At 38.9% G+C, this 17335-nt stretch overlaps 1 protein-coding gene, 1 long non-coding RNA gene and 1 pseudogene across 2 annotated transcripts in view; 2 read left to right on the top strand and 1 right to left on the bottom strand.

Moving 5' to 3' along the window:
• JMJD1C (jumonji domain containing 1C) overlaps nucleotides 1–17335 on the bottom strand; it is a 325504-nt gene that overhangs the window by 281362 nt on the left and 26807 nt on the right. The window lies entirely within an intron of this gene.
• On the top strand, nucleotides 3695–4506 carry LOC105513250 (annotated as a pseudogene).
• LOC105513251 lies at nucleotides 7162–7693 on the top strand. Its single transcript, XR_001001975.1, has 2 exons — nucleotides 7162–7208; nucleotides 7354–7693. It is a non-coding gene; the product is annotated as an uncharacterized LOC105513251 (long non-coding RNA).

Below are 17335 nucleotides of genomic sequence, written 5' to 3'. Positions count from 1 at the left end.
TATGTTGTATCATGCCTCAGAACTTCATTCCTTTTTAGGCACCAATAATATTCCACTGTATTATATATCCACCTCACTTTATCAATTCCTCTGTTGCTGGACATTTGATTATTTCTGCCATTCGTCTATTATGAATAATGCTACTGTCATACAAGTATTTGTCTGAGTCTATGCTTTCAGTTCTTTTGGATCAATATGCAGAACTGGAATTGCTGAGTCATATGGTAATTCCATGTTTAGCTTTTTGAGGAACTGCCAAGCTGTTTTCAACAGCAGCTAAACCATTTTACATTCCCACCATCAATGCATGAAGGTTCCAATTTCCCCAATCCTCTCCAACACTTGATATTTTCCAGGTTTTATATTAAAAAAAAATTATAGTCATATTAGTAAGTTTGAAGCTCACAGAGGTTTTGATTTACATTTGTGTAAAGATACTGAGGATCTTCCCATATGTTTAATGGCCATTTTTATATCTTTGTAGAAATTTCTGTTCAAGTCCTTTTCCCATTTTAAAATTGGGTTGTTTTCCTGTTGTTGAGTTTTAGAAGTTCTTTATATATTCTGGATATTAAACCATTGTTAAGACACATAATTATGCTTTTTTTAATTAAAAAATGGATTTTTAGAGACAAGATCTTACTGTCAGCATTATCATGGTTCACTGTCACCTAGTGGACTGAAGCCACTGAAGGTGTAACCTCCTGCACCTCAGCCTCCTGAGTAGTACAGGTACAAACCACCATACCCAGATAATTCCCCCCCCCCCCCAGTAGTGACAGTGTCTCGCCATATTACCCCAGGCTGGTCTTGAACTCCTGATCTCAGGCAATACTCCTGCCATGGTCTCCCAAAGTGATGGGATTACAGGCATGAGCCACTTCACATGGTCTGTATTTCTGAAATGAAAAAATCACACTTCTTCATATAAAACTATTATTTACATGAAAATATCAGTGTTGTTTTAAAGTGGTTTGCTCAATGTCATCTTTAACTTACATAAAAAACATTATTATTTTTCTTTTTTTTTTTTTTTTGAGACAGGGTCTCATTCTGTTGCCTGTGCTTTGAGTACAACGATGAGACTGTGGCTCGCTGCAGCCTCGACCTCCCGGACTCAAGCAATCCTCCTACCTCAGCCTCCCAAGTAGCTGGGATTACAGGTGTGAGCCACCATGCCCGGCCCAAAACCCATTATTTTAAATAATCTGGATCTATCACTCAGACCTGAACATCGTGATAAAAGGTATTACAATTTCTTAAGAAAAAAGTATTAACTGCTCAATCAGCAAAAGCAAACTCTTGACATCAGATTTTCTTTCCTCAAAGAAATAAAAGTGATGATACGTTTGGGGTATTGTAAGACCACATTCAAATCTGCAATGGGACATCAAGAAAAATTTTTCACAACTGAACACAATCAAGGTTAGAAATCCTTCTGCCACTATTTCTCATGCTGAAACATTCAACCCTTCAGCTTTTAACTGTGGCTGCTCACCGACTTACAAGCTTGAAAGTATCTTTCCATAATTTCTATTCTATTACACATAAACACTGAGAACTATATGACACAGGTACTAAATACTTAATTGCCATTTCTAATTTTAGAAATTCATCTTAGTTTCTGGGCAAAAAATAAAAGTGGAAAAGATGGGAACCCTGAAGTAAAATATAGGTATAATACAAATAAAATTTTGAACAACTGCAAATAATGTATTTCCTTTAAACTGACATGAAACTATTAATACTACATTCTTAAATTACAAAAAAATTTTAAAACTAAATGTTGATATAGTCAGGCATGCAGGGGAGGCCAGAAAGCCAAAATTTTTAGATGAATTTTAAAATACAATATAAAATTCAGTGATAGTTTAGATCTTATGAGATTAAAAGTCTGTATACAATCTACAAAGAAATAAGGAGTGATGATACTGCTCCTGTGAATTCTCTAAACCATATCCAAATTGCACATCACATGACAAATAAAATCTTAGTCAAAACTGAAACGGCTGGGCGCAGTGGCTCATGTCTGTAATCCTAGGACTTTGGGAGGCCAAGACAGGCAGACTGCTTGAGCCCAGGAGTTCAAGACCAGGGTGGGCAACATGGTGAGATCCCATCTCTACAAAAAATAAAAAAAATTAGCCAGGCATGGTGGTATGCACTTGCAGTCCCAGCTACTTGGGAGGCTAAGGTGGGAGAATTGCTTAGGCCCAGGAGGAGAAGGTGGCAGTGAGCCAAAATTGCACCACTGCACTCCAGCCTGGGAAACAGAGCAACACCCTGTTTCAACAACAACAAAAAAAGTTGAAACAATAATTAAACATTTTATATGACCAAATACTCTGCAAATACACTCCCCTCAAGGAAATATATTCTATGTGAGTGCTCTTGAATTTGTAGATTTGCAAAGGCCAAGGACACAGCCCTAATGAACATCAATGTTTACTATATAAGTTAGGGAAAACACATACACAGGCGTAAGTTTGAAAACAAATTTTAAGACACCTTTGTAGGCATTATTTTTCTACATTGTTCTTCTGTGTTTATTTTTCAGTAAGATGTAAACGGATGTGACACAATGCATTTAAGAATTTCTTACCAGGCCTGGTGCCTCACGATTGTAATTCCAGTACTTTGGGAGGCCAAGGCAGAAGAATTGCCTGAGGCCAGAAGTTTGAGACCAGCCTGGGCAACACAGTAACACCTACACTCTCTCTACAAAAAGATTTAAAAATTAGCCAGGTGTAGTGGTGCATACTGGTAGTCCTTGCTACTCAGGAGGCTGAGACAGCAGGATCCTTGGGGCCCAGGAGTTCAAGGCTGCAGTGAGCTATGAATACCATTGCACTTAAGCCTGGACTACACAGCAAAACCCTATCTATTAAAAAAAATTCTTAACCGTAAGAGACTGTATTATTACTACACAGTAAATATTAAAAGACAATGACCCTTTGGAAGGCCGAGGCAGGTGGATCACGATGTCAGGAGTTTGAGACTAGCCAGACCAACATGGTGAAACCACGTCTCTACTAAAAAATTAGCCGGGTGTGGTGGTGCTTGCCTGTAATCTTAGCTACCCAGGAGGTTGAGGCAGGAGAATCACTTGAACCTGGGAGGCGGAAGTTGCAGTGAGCCAAGATGGTGCCACTGCACTCCAGCCTGGGAGACCCCGTTTCAAAACAAACAAGCAAACAAACAAACAAAAAAGACAATGAAGTCATCCCCAATGCATATCTTAGCCACAGGTTACTTACTATCCTTACAAAAATCTCATTTCACAAGAAAGAAAATGAAAAAGTTGTATAAAGTTTGTTTTTTTTTCCTTTTCACCACTAGTTTTACAAGTCTTACTCTCAGTATCTAGTATAAGATAATATTTTCTCCAAAAGAGAAAAAGACAGAAAATTAATAAGGTACTTGGTTGGCTTCACCTCCATTACTAATTTAGCATAGTTAAAAATATACTTTATCATCAAGTATAAAACTACCAATCAGATGTTTTAATATTCCCTTTGCTTCTATTATTTCCTTTAAAAGTACACAGACTCAAAAATAACTTTAAGACATCTTCGTTAAAAATAAGTATCATGGTTTATAATGTGGTTTCTGTATGTAAGTAATGCCAGCCACACTTATAATAGCATTTGCTATACACAAGTCTTTAAGATATATTAAGACAGCAGACAACTCATTGCGGTGGCGGCGGCAGATGCTTGGGCACGGTGCAGTGGTGACTTGAGCTACAAGCCTGGTGGCAGTTGTTCACCAAGCTCCGGCCCCCGCGTGTCTCCCAGGCTCCACACCCCTGATGCTACACAGGTGCTGAGCCCACTCCAACCGGGACAATGGTCAAGTATTTCCTGGGCCAGAGTGTGCTCCAGAGTTCCTGGGACCAAGTGTTCGCCAACTTCTGGCAGCAGTACCCGAACCCCTATAGCAAACATGTGTTGACAGAAGACACAGTACACCAGGTGGTGACCGCTGACCAGAAACTGCTGTCCTGGCGACTCCGGACCAAGACCAACAGGATGCCCCACTGGGCCAAGCAACTGTTTCCTGTCAATGTTGTTCACTCGGTGTACATCCTGGAGGACTCTATGTGGACCCACAGAATCAGACCATGACCACCTTCACCTGGAACATCAACCATGTCCGGCTGATGGTGGTGGAGAAACGATGTGTGTACTGTGTGAACTCTGACAACAGTGGCTGAACCAAAATCTGCAGGGAAGTCTGGGTCTCCTCTAACTTATGTGGTGTTTCCAGAGGTGTCCAGGAATTTGGTCTTGCCTGGTTCAAAAGCAACATGACCAAGACTATGAAGGGTTTTGAATATATCTTGGCGAAGATGCAATGCGAGGCCCCTTCTAAAACACTTGTTGAGAGAGCCAAGGAAACCAAGGAGCAGGCAAAAGAGATGGCACTGGTAGCTACAGAGAAGGCAAGGACCTCACCAGCAAGGCAGCCACCTAGAAGCGGCAGCAGCAGCAGCAGTTTGTATAGCCAGCCCACCACCACCACCACAGCATCCTAGACAGTTCGGCTTAGCCCCCTCTGCCCTCCTCTCCACTGTACTTTATCATTAAAAATCAACTTCCAGGCCTAAAAGTACATATATATTTATTGATTTATTAAGACAGCTGATCAATTACTTTACCAAACAACACAGATTTAATGAAGGAATTCATATGACAGGACAGGACTAAAAAAAAAGTCACCTTAAAAACAGGAAAACATTTTTCTTTTCACAGTAAAGGAGCTATACCAATTACTTTTTTAAAATGAAATTCTCCTTTGTAAATGTATATACTTAGTTTATGTACTAAGAATTATTCTTTGTAACTCTGATTTCAATTACACATTGCCAGTAAAGAACATTTTTCTCTAAGTTAACTTGTATTAATATTGACAGAAGATCAATTAACTAAATTTTACAAATTATTTCACAAAGATTACAAAAGACTCACTTATTACAAAACATTCACTACCTGAAATGTCAGAACAGTGTTCAACAGGTCAAAGACATCAACTGAATGTTTCTATAGTTCTGATCCTTAAAATTCCTTTCTTGATGTAATAGGAACTAAATTTGCACAGAAGCAGGGCTTTGGAATACATGAGAAACTTTTCAGTGACTATAAGTAGAAACATGCACTGGAACAAAATCATTCTTCAGTTCAAGTTACCATTGATCATGATTACCTCACAAGACTTGTGTATAGCAAATGCCAGTTAGACTATGGAAACAAAACATACAAGAAAATTAAGAACAATGAAAAAAAGGGAGGAAACAATAAGGGCAAGAAACTAAAACTCAAAAATGCTAATTGTTGAATATCATGTATCTTATATTTCCCTTATCTTTGACTTTTATCTAAGTACTTCTGAAATATCTATACTATTATAACACTTTTATTTAAGTCTCAGAATCTAACAAGAAAAAAATACTTAGTCAAGGTAAGCCAGGTTATGTACCTACACAAAGAACCATAAAATCTCTGTGGCTTAAAATAAAATTTCCTTCTTCAGGCTGTCCATTGCTTATTGACAGGTTTTTTTGTGTGTGTGTGGGGGGGTGGGGGACGCAGTTTCACTCTTGTTACCCAGGCTGGAGTGTAATGGCACGATCTCGGCTCACCGCAACCTCTGCCTCCCGGGTTCAAGCGATTCTCCTGCCTCAACCTCCCGAGTAACTGGGATTACAGGCACGCACCACCACGCCTGGATAATTTTGTATTTTTAGTGGAGACAGGGTTTCTTCATGTTGGTCAGACTGGTCTCGAACTCCTGACCTCAGGTGATTCGCCCACGTCAGCCTCCCAAAGTGCTGGGATTACAGGTGTGAGCTACCGAGCCCAGCCTGACAGGTCTTTTTTAACTCAGGGGGAATATCACCTCAAAATGTTGCCTCAGAATCCAAGGACGGAAGAAAAAAAAAAAGACAGCTCTGAAGATCTCATACTGGAACTTAAATACAACAGCAATATTAGGATGCACAGTTTTCTTTCATACATCTGTTTTTCTCACAACTCACTTATTGGCCAGAATTAGTCACAGCCCCTAACATGAAGGATGAGAACAAAAACTATTTGGTAAGCAGCATTAATGACCAACAGAGAGGCATAAAAAGAGTTGATACAATGTTACATAGGCTTTCAGATTCAAGGCAAAATTTAAAGTAGCCTGCAAGGAAAATGTTGTGAGCAAAGGTCTTTCTTATTCTAAAACATTTGCCAGTTGAGAAAGCAGCACCTTGGCATCTCAAACAAGTATGAATATTCAGCACAAAGTAAAAATCCCAAAGCAAAAAAAAGACTCTTTCATCACTATGCCTATTATAGCACTACATTACTACAATTAAGAATGTTTATGATTTTAGTATCTCTTAACTGAATGCTCCAACAGCATTTAAATTCACTCACTCAACTTCGTCTCAAGAGACCGTCCGTATATATTCAACAAACCTATTTGGAGTTCCTACTGTGAGCTACTTGCTATCCTAGTCATTATAACCAGGGAAGTAAGCTCTTATCTAAGGACTAAAAACTCTATCCCATTTCTAAATATTCAGATTCAATATTAAGAATAAAAAATCATGGTTATTTATGCACAACTATTTCTAAAGCCACTTTTTTTAAAAAGTTGGTATGGTTCCAAGACAACTCAATGGGGGAAAGAAGAGTCTCTTAAATAGTACTGGGACAACTGGGTTTCCATATACAAAAAAATAAAGTTGGGAAATTACTTCACACCATATACAAAACTAACTCAAAACAAATCAGAGACCAATATGTAAGACCCAAAACTACCAAACTCCTAGAAGAAAACACAGAAGAATATCTTTGTGACACTGAGTTGGGCAATGGTTTCTTAGATGTGACACCAAAAGCACAAGCAACAAAAGAAAATATAAATTGGGCTTCATCAAAATCAAGAGAGTGAAAAGACAAGCTACAGAATAGAAGAAAGTATTGCAAATCATTATCTGATAAGGAAGTTGTCTTAACAACATGCTACAACATGAATAAATCTTGAGAGCATTATATTAAGTGAAAGAAAGCTAGATGCAAAAGGGCACAGATTATATGATTTCATTTATAAGGAATGTTCACAACAGACATTTCCACAGAGACAGAGAGTAGATAAGCGGCTGCCAAGGGGCTGGAAGTGGCAGGAGGAGGAAAAGAAGTGACTGCTAATGGATAGTGGGTTTCCTTTGGGAGTATTCTAAAATTAGATAGTGGTCATGGTTGCACAACTCTGTGGTATATTACAAATCAATGAATTTTATAAGGTTGAATTTTATGCTATGCAAATTATATCTCAAACTATCTAATTTATTTATTTTAGAGACAAGAGCTCACTCACCAGAGAGCAGTGGCATGATCACAGGTCACTGCATCCTGGAATTCCTGGGCTCATGAGATCCTCCCACCTGAGCTTCCCGAGTAGCTGGGACTACAAGGTGTGCAACACCATACCGGCTACTTTTTGTTTTGTTTTGTTTTGTTTCGTTTGGTGAAGACGAACTCCTCGGTTCATGTGATCCTATCACCTTGCTTCCCAAAGTGTTAGGAGTATAGATGTGATCCACTGACCCTGGCAAAACTATTTTTTAAAAAAAGTGACAATGGCTTAACACCTATATTAGATGACAATAAAACCAGTGCAGATGGTGATGAAAAGCCAATAAATTCAGGAATTACAGACTTTATAACCAAGTATATCTACTGCCCTGTGAAAGGAGGAAATGACAGAGTATGAACAATAAAATATTATAACACATATTGACTTACAAACATTAATCACTTTTACTGCCTTCAAAACATTTGAAGGGGACAACAATCATCTCATTCAAAAAGACCAACTTAATGACTGAGGAAGTTAAGAAAATAAAAACTAAGGGAAAAAAATAAGACTAATGTACCAAAATATGTATGAATGACATATTGTAGCTTATGCTTTCAGAAGGGACACAGGGAAAATGAGGAGGCCAACCTATGGGTATAACAGAAGGCTCCTAAAGTATGGTGGTTTCTGAGGTAGGGACTTCAAGTTGTAAATACAGTATCCATCTACTCCTGCTTTCTTACCAAAAGAACACTGATTTTGCTAGGGGCAATAATGGACTATCCTAAAATTTTCAAGGTTCTGGAAGACAGAAACGATAATATGACATAATTCTGGTAAATAAGATGTAATATTTGAGATGACTTGGGGTGAGTTTTAGAAAGCTCCTTGACTAGGGGCAAACTAAAGTGATATTATAACTCAGGGTCCCCAGGTTTTTGGGTATTCACTGTGAAAAAGTACCCACACTTGTGGCCAGGTGCAGTGGTGCCCGCCTATAATCCCAGCACTTTGGGAGGCCAAGGCAGGCGGATCACGAGGTCCAGAGATGGAGATCATCCTGGCCAACAAGGTGAATCCCATCTCTACTAAAAGTACAAAAATTAGCTGGACATGGTGGTGCATGCCTGTAGTCCCAGTTAATCGGGAGGCTGAGGCAGGAGAATGGCTTGAACCCAGGAGGCAGGGGTTGCAGTGAGCCAAGATCGCACCACTGCACTCCAGCCTGGCGACAGAGCGAGACTCCCTCTGAAAAGAAAAAGAAAAAGAAAACTCACTTTTGTAACTGTTGCACCTTGAGTTCTTGTTGTTTCAAGAAGTTCCAGAAAGAAGCTTGGCCCAGTGGTTGGGTACAGACTTTGCCTAAATTGGAGATTAACTTTTGGCAAACTCTCCTCACTACCATACTAAAATCCCCACCCAGGAAGTAGCTTATGTGCCATTTTCTATACATCTGATGTATGTAAAAGCATGATAAATGTGCCTGCACTGCCTTTATTCCACCTCTAATAAAATGACTCAGCTAACTAGCCCGGGTGTTCACCTTTGGGGAGGCATTGCCTTTGGGACTATCCCTAGTGTACTCCTTACTTGGTGCAAGTAATAAAATGCCCCTGTTAAATCCTACTTGGTTGTGGTCACTGGACTTGTCACCCACCAAGTGACTGAACCTACCCATTGTGTGCCTAACAACATGAGCCTTCTTGCCCTTTTCTGCTTCCTCCTTCCTGCCTGGAGCTGAACTAAGGAAGACAACAGTATGAGCTATATTGTAACTGACCATGAGGAAAAGACCAAGAGAACAACAGCTCAGTCTTCAACAGCCCTGGCATCCTTAAATGATCACATCAACTCTGGAATGTCTACTTCTGGACTTAGAAGGAAAACCTTATCTATTTTGTTTAACCACTGTTAATTGGCATTGAGGAAAAAATACCATGAGACAAAAACTTGAAAAGATCAGATACAAGTTCATAATAAAAACACAGAGACCTAGAACAGCCATAAGAAGCGTACAACATCCTTGATTTTTATTTTACAGAACTTTTAGATGTAATATCTAAAAACAGAAATTCACAGACGGAATACCTAAGATGATGACCACAATGCTATGAATATTCCTTAAACTAACTTTCATGACAACTCTAAGACTAACTGAATGCTTTCCTTACATAAGAGATCTCAGTAAAGAAAAGGTGATGCTTTCATTAACTGTCCTGAGCTCTTCACTGTCAACCTACCATAGGTTATAAACACAATAAATATCATCTGTTTTCCTATATACATGGATCTCAAACAAGGAATTTATGTATTATTATTATTATTATTATTATTATTATTGAGACGGAGTTTTGCTCTTGTTGCCCAGGCTGGAGTGCAATGGCGCGATCTTGGCTCACCGCAACCTCTGCCGCTCCCACCGTGGTTCAAGCGATTCTCCTGCCTCAGCTTTTCGAGTAGCTGGGATCACAGGCAAGCGCCACCATGCCCAGCTAATTTTGTATTATTAGTAGAAATGGTGTTTCTTCATGTTGGTCAGGCTGGTCTCGAACTCTCAACCTCAGGTGATTCGCCTGCCTTGGCCTCCCAAAGTGCTGGGATTACAGGCTTGTGCCACCACGCCCGGCCTAAGGGATTTATTTATGTATTTATCAAGAATTTAAAAAATAGCAGCAACGGCTTAACTGTAACATTAGGAATAACTAATAATTCAATTATCATTCACAAACCATGATGATAATATTCGTATCTTCTCAATGACAAATTTCAAACAAACTCTACTGGGTAAGAAACAATATACTTTTTTTTTTTTGAGACAGGATCTTGCTTTGATGCTTAGGCTGGAGTGCAAGGGTGCGATCATGGCTCACTGCAGTCTTGACTTTTGGCACTCAAGTGATCCTCCCACCTCAGCCTCCCTAGTAGCTAATACTACACGCGTGTACCACCACAGTTAATTATTTTTTGTACAGATGGGGGCCCACTATGTTACCCAGGCTGGTCTTGGACTCCTGGCCTCAAGCAATCCTCGCACCTTAGTCTCCCAAAGTGCTGGGATTATGGGTATGAGCCACTGTACCTGACCCATACAATATATATTGAGTTCAAAAAAAAGAGGAAAATTAAGGTAACAATTTAGAGAGGGTATGCTCTGACTAGACTAGGAGTCTTTTCAGCTCCAGCTAAATGCTGAAATGCAAACAAAATATTACAGTATAAACTTATCAAAAGAAATCCCAAATCCAGTTTTTATGTTTAATGTCCCCCAATTTAAATTGTCATATAAACCAACAAAACACTTCCACAAGCCAGTATTTCGCAGCTTATCTATTGGGTACCCAACATGTACATTTTATTCAAATTTTAATAACAAAAATCTAAAATTTAATAAGCAGACTTCTGTTTTCAGTGAGATGAATTAGCAGAGTTGGCATTTATGTTTCTGCCTGAAACAACAAAAAACCTGGAAAAAATAGATGAAACAATTTTTAAGATGCAACATATGTTAACAAACGGCAATGGACTAGGTTATGGGAAACATATTATGTAAGCTTTCTGATCACACCAGTTTAACTGACTGAAGAGTTCCCAAACTATCCTGCAAAGAAGGGGGAAATCACATGGGATTCAGGAGCCTTTATAAGTCAAGGACATAAGGCTAGAAAGAAGTCCAGGAAGGCTAAGACTATGGAGTTCTCAGGACACAATACCAGAGAGGAATAAGCTACCGAGAGAGGAAGATTTCCAGAGGAGGTTCTCTCTAAGCAATGAGATAAAGATTGACCAACCTGGGCCAGACATGGAGGATCATGCCAGTATCTCTAGCACTTTGGAAGGCCAAGGCGGGAAGGATCATTTGAGCCCAGGAGTTCAAGACCAACCTGGGCAACAAAGTCAGAGCCCATCTATTTAAAAAAAAAAAAAAAAAATTGACCCAGCCTATGTGCTTAATTTAAGAAGCTACACAAAGGTGGATGAAACAACAAAGAATCAGACAGTAAAATTCTTTAAGTTCACCTGAATTTGGAATAGCTCCTGTTCCCAACAGTTGGAGTGATTAACTTTATAATTTACAGGGCACTGAAAAACTCAGAAGGATTTGTAATGGACAAAAAAATTGCCCTAGACTAAAATCTGCTCTAAAATGCCCTCCTCACAACACTTCCTCATACCAATAGCATATCTTTAGAACACCAATTAAAATCTCACATTGTCTGTGAAATAGCCTACACAGAAATGTTTTGTCTCTACTGAACAATGCACTCAAGTATTTGCATTTGGAATAAATCATTTCCTGACCTGTAATCTTCTCATATAAATTACCTTTTATCATTCAGCTGAGATTGTAACTTGCACTCCTTTACTACAACAGTGCCTTACAGATCAATTTGCTGTTTTCTGTGTACATGCCAGTCCAATATGTAACACATTGCATTTTAGTGAGGTTCACGTTCATTTCACAAACAAAATCTCCTGCTTGAACAATTTCTAGCTTTGGCTTATTTTTTCCAGAAAAGAAACAGTTGTACTTTTAAATAGGCTGAATAACTGAAAAGTGGGAGGGAATGACTGAATAAATCAAATAAGTAGAACAGAGACAAAATTAATATTTAATTTGGAAAGATTATAGTAAACACAGATTATAACAAATAGTCCAAGAAATGGAAAATGAAAAACTTGGAAAAGAAATTTCTAATTTCTGAGAATTAATATTTATTTCTAAGTTTTAGAATATTCTACAGGTTCACAGTGTCCTGCATGGTGACTCCTGAATTCAAGGTGAAAATGACTTAAGAGTGTGGCAATGCCGGGCGCAGTGGCTCACACCTGTAATCACAGCACTTTGGGAGGATGAGGCACGTGGATTGCTTGAGGTCTGGAGCTCGAGACCAGTCTGGCCAACATGGTAAAACACCATCTCTATTAAAAATACAAAAATTGGCTGGCATGGTGGCATGCACCTATAATCCCAGTTACTCAGGAGGCTGAGATATGAGAACTGCTTGAACCCAAGAGGCGGAGGTTGCAGTGAGCCAAGATCGCACCACTGCACTCCAGCCTGGCCAACAGAGCAAGATTGTCTCAAACAAACAAACTAAAAAAGAGTGTGGCAAATACTTGAGTACTCTCGCTAAATAAATACCAAATATGGTGGAAAGGTTAGATTCCATATTCAAAGGCCAAACCCTGAGACATTTTTACCTTATAATTTTATATTCTATCAACAACAGTGCGTTGGAAGGCATTAATATCTATGAAAGAGAAAAAAGAAGTGACTTCAATATGCAATATGTAATCACAGGCCTTGAGATTATATGAGGAGGGAGGAGGTGTTAAAGAGTATTAAAAATGCCTATTTAAGTAGTAGCCGAATTCAACACAACTTTCTGTTCTTTTTCACAACTGCAGATTTCTGTAAGCTAACCATAAATATTCAGTTGAATACATGAGGAATAACAATTCTTCGGCCAGGCGCGGTGGCTCAAGCCTGTAATCGCAGCACTTTGGGAGGCCGAGACGGGCGGATCACGAGGCCAGGAGATCAAGACCATCCTGGCGAACACGGTGAAACCCCGTCTCTACTAAAAAATACAAAATAACTAGCAGGGCAAGGTGGCGGGCGCCTGTTATCCCAGCCACTTGGGAGGCTGAGGCAGGAGAATGGCGTGAACCCGGGAGGCAGAGATTGCAGTGAGCCCAGATTGCACCACTGCACTCCAGCCTGGATGACAGAGTGAGACTTCGTCTCAAAAAAAAAAAAAAAAAAAACCCAATTCTTCAAATACCTTATGTTAACATAACAGTTTCACAGTGCCACAGTGAGGTAAACAATGACTCCAGCTCTTAAATTCCCCAAGATAAAATCACTCTTAATATCTTCTCTGAAGCTACTTACTAGTTCTCTTATATAGTGGTGTGGCCATTTCCTCTACCATGATTTCAGACTTCTCTCATCTCTAAAAATCAGTACCTTGAAATACGAACAGCAGACTATACTAACCTACTACTCTCAACCAGTCATTCACCACACTCATGCATATCCTAACAAGTTATTCATCACGCCATTCAATATTATTTCTGTCCTAGTTTCTGTCCAATAATCATTTCTGGTGATTTCAGTATCCACAGTGAGGACTGTTTTAATTATTCAATTTCTCATTTTTTTTAATTTCCTTTTAATGATTTTGTCCTCAACCTTATCTCAACCACTGACTTACCATGGCATACTCTAGACCAGAGGATCTTTAACTTTACTCAGGCAATGTAAACCTATGGACCATCCTTTCAGACATAAGAAATCCTATCTTAGACCCTTATCATGGCCCCAAACAGCAATCCCTCAAAAATCTCGATTTCAAGCATCTTTCTCTCTCTCAGGCCACCAACTCCTATTTTTCCATTTCACATTCAAGTTCCCCTGGACCTAAGATTCATTGATCTCAACACTGTTTCATTGTTATTCATCTCTCATTTTCTCACCTTTTTGCTCACCAAATATAAAATCCTAGGTCTATTATTAGAATTTTCATTTGCCCATCTCTGAATGCATCTTAGTTTTCCAGCCAAACCCCAATCATCATTAAATCCAACTCTCCACCTACTTTGTTTCTGTATCTAATCAATCAGCTGAACACAGCTGGAGATGAGTGACTGCAGGGAATGAATGATGAATTCATCAAAGATTAACAATGTCAGTTAAAAAATCATGACCAATGTCAAGTCAGCCTTTGTTGTACATAATTTCCTTATTTCATTCAATCTCTACTCCCCTAGATGACTATTTCATAACTTCTCTTCTCAAATCCTATCAGCTGCTATTTTGCTAAAAAGCAGAAGCAATCAGATTTCCACAAGCTCTCACCTCTCTCTCACTACCTAGCCACCTACAGCGATTCCCAAATACAGTATCTCTTCCTTCTGTTCTGTTACTAGGGAGTACGTTTATGGCACTAAGGCCAACTCTGTTACTACCCAAAGACAGGGTTCTAGTAATTCCTCCTTAATTGCATCATCAACTTAATCCTATCTCTGAATCGTTTTCATCAACATACAAATATGGTACATTGTATTCCATTTTACGAAATCTCATCTTCTTCCTAAAGCTCTGCTCCGTTTCTCTTTTTCCCAAATGCCTTGTCTACAATCTCTGTCTCCAATCTACTACCTCCAGTTCTCTATTAAACTCACTTTATCAGGCTTTTGTTCCCACTATTACACTGAAACTGCTGATCAAGGTTACCGATGACTCATTAGCTAAAACTAAATTGTAGATTCTCAGCCTTAATCTTACTTCACACTAAGCAGCATTTGACACAACCGGTAATCCCTCCTCTTTGAAATACTTACTCCACTAAGCTTTCTGAACATCACTTCTGGACTTCATACCTCCCTGTCCCTTCTTTCTCATCTACCTAATCTTTAAAAACTGCTCCAGGGTTTAACACTTGGGTATGTTCTATATTCACCCTCTACGTCAACTCATTCAGTCTAACAGCTTTAAATGCCATTTATATACTGACTACTCCCAGATTCTCCAGCCTAGACCTCTCCCTTGAACTAGCAAACATGATACTTTAAGTAACTGCCTGTCTAAATAAGCATCTCAAACTTGACATATCTAAACGACAGATTCCTAATCGCCAGTATTATTACCACTATCACTACCACTCTCCAAAAGGTCTGCTCCTCCAGTTAATTCTCATCCGAAAAAAAAAAAATAATAACTCTATGTTTTGCAGGAGCCAAAACCTTAGAACCCATCTTTAACCCTGTCTCTCACATCAGATGCAATTCAGCAACCCACTCTTATCAACTCTGTGTTGGAAATAAATATGAATCTGAGCATTTTTCATTACCTCTACTACTGCTATCACCGTGATCTAATGCTACCACAGAATCATTACAATTGCCTCCTAACTGCTCTCCCTACTTCTGCCTCACCACATACCCCAAGAGGCTACTATCAATAAAGAAAGTAGAGGGATCCTTTTAAAACCACCACGTTCATGCCTTCCCATCTCATCCAGAATGAAAGCTTAATCTTACAATGGTCTATAAGGTCCTTCACAAACTATCCCCTGCCATCCTGTACCCCTTCTGATCTTTTCTTTCTCCTCTCCCACTTTTCACTCCTCTCTCACCATACCACATTCACTGCTCCTCAAATATGCTAGGCTTATTCCCAATCTCAGGGGCTGTGTACTTGCTCTTCCTTAGGCCTGGAATACTTACTCCAGACATCTACGTGACTAGCTTCCTTGTTTTCCTCAAGTCTTCACTCAAAAGTCACCTTCTTGGAGAGGCATTCTCTGACTATCTTATCTAAAATGTCACCTCCATCCCCTCAAAATTCATGCTTTCATTTTCCTTCCTGGCACTTATCTCTATCTTACATACCATTCATCATACTCATTTATCTTCTTATCTTTTGTCTCTCCCTCCATAAACTGATTTCCATAAGGGCAGCAATTTGGTCCACTTTGTTCACTACTGTATTCCCAGTGTCTGATACGTACAAGGCATGCAAAAAGTATTTGGATTTTACATCTAGGATTGCCCCCTCATACTTCAATCTTTAAATGCTATCCAACACCTGTCAAAGACTAAATAACACTGATATTTGAAGATGCTTGGGTGAAAATGGTCTTCAAATACCACAGGATAAAGTATTAATGCCTATTAGTATATACTCAAAATTCTATCATTTTATAAAGCTGTATTTTTAGACCTCAGTAGGTTTCTTCTTATAGAAACGAAAGTAAGTTATTGTGTAATGTTCTGTCTGTGGCTTTCACTGAGAATTATTATCTTTTAAAAGCCATATGAAGAACCTCCACACAAACCACAAACCCATTATAAACATCACTATTTATTACAACATTTGATACTACTTAAAGAAAAATGCGTTCTTTTTTAACTCAGAGCCAGGAAAAACAATCTCTTAAAAATTTATTTATTTTATTATTTACTAAATATATCCCTGATTCTCACCAACTCCACACAAGTAACAAATTTTAGAATTAAACACTTACCATTTGTTCACAAATTTAAGTTAAGGAGATTTCTACTGAACCATCTTAGTTTACATGGATGTTTATTAAGGTCTTATTTCTATTTTGTCAATTTTATTCATAGTTACCCTTAACAAAAGTCACCTCAAATTATCTTATTTAGGTAAATAACTGACAAACAGACCATATAATTCTCTAATTCTATCACATATAAAGAACATGTAGATCATAAAAAAGTCACTTATATGCCATGAAATCACTTCACTGACATATACACTGCAGTCCTTCTAGTCTACAGTCTATTTTTTTAAAAAGTAATTTGACATAACAAAGTTAACTAGGAAATGATTTCCCTATCAAGGATGATGATACAAGGATGATGATACCAACCAATAACAGAAAAGTGCATATGTAGCAAGGAAATGAGATACAATGATGCCTAAGATGACAGTGAGATATGAAAGCAACCTTAATCTACAGACAGTACAAAGACACTGAGAAACACAGGCACATTACAGAAAACTAACCAGAATTACTGATGGATATTTTTTCAGTATCTATTGCCCACTTTGGGAGGCCAAGGTGGGCAGATCACCTGAGGTCAAGAGTTTGAGACCAGCCTGGCCATCATAGTGAAACCCCATCTCTACTAAAAATACAAAAATTAGCTGAGCATGGTGGTGGGCGCCTGTAATCCCAGCTACTCAGGAGGCTGAGGCAGGAGAATCACTTGAACCTGGGAGATGGAGGTTGCAGGGAGCTGAGATCGCACCACTGCACTCCAGCTTGGGTGACAGAAGCGAGACGCTGTCTCAAAAGAAAACATTTTAAAAAACTAAAAAAAGATTACACTCTTGTAATCCCAGCACTTTGGGAGACCGAGGCGGGCAGATCACAAGGTCAGGAGATCGAGACCACCGTGAAACCTCGTCTCTAATAAAAATAAAAAAATAAAAAAAAAATTAGCCGGG

This window comes from Colobus angolensis, unplaced genomic scaffold (assembly GCF_000951035.1).
Source record: "Colobus angolensis palliatus isolate OR3802 unplaced genomic scaffold, Cang.pa_1.0 Scaffold226, whole genome shotgun sequence".
NCBI classification, from domain to species: domain Eukaryota; kingdom Metazoa; phylum Chordata; class Mammalia; order Primates; family Cercopithecidae; genus Colobus; species Colobus angolensis.
This window is presented reverse-complemented; position numbering and strand designations above follow the sequence as displayed.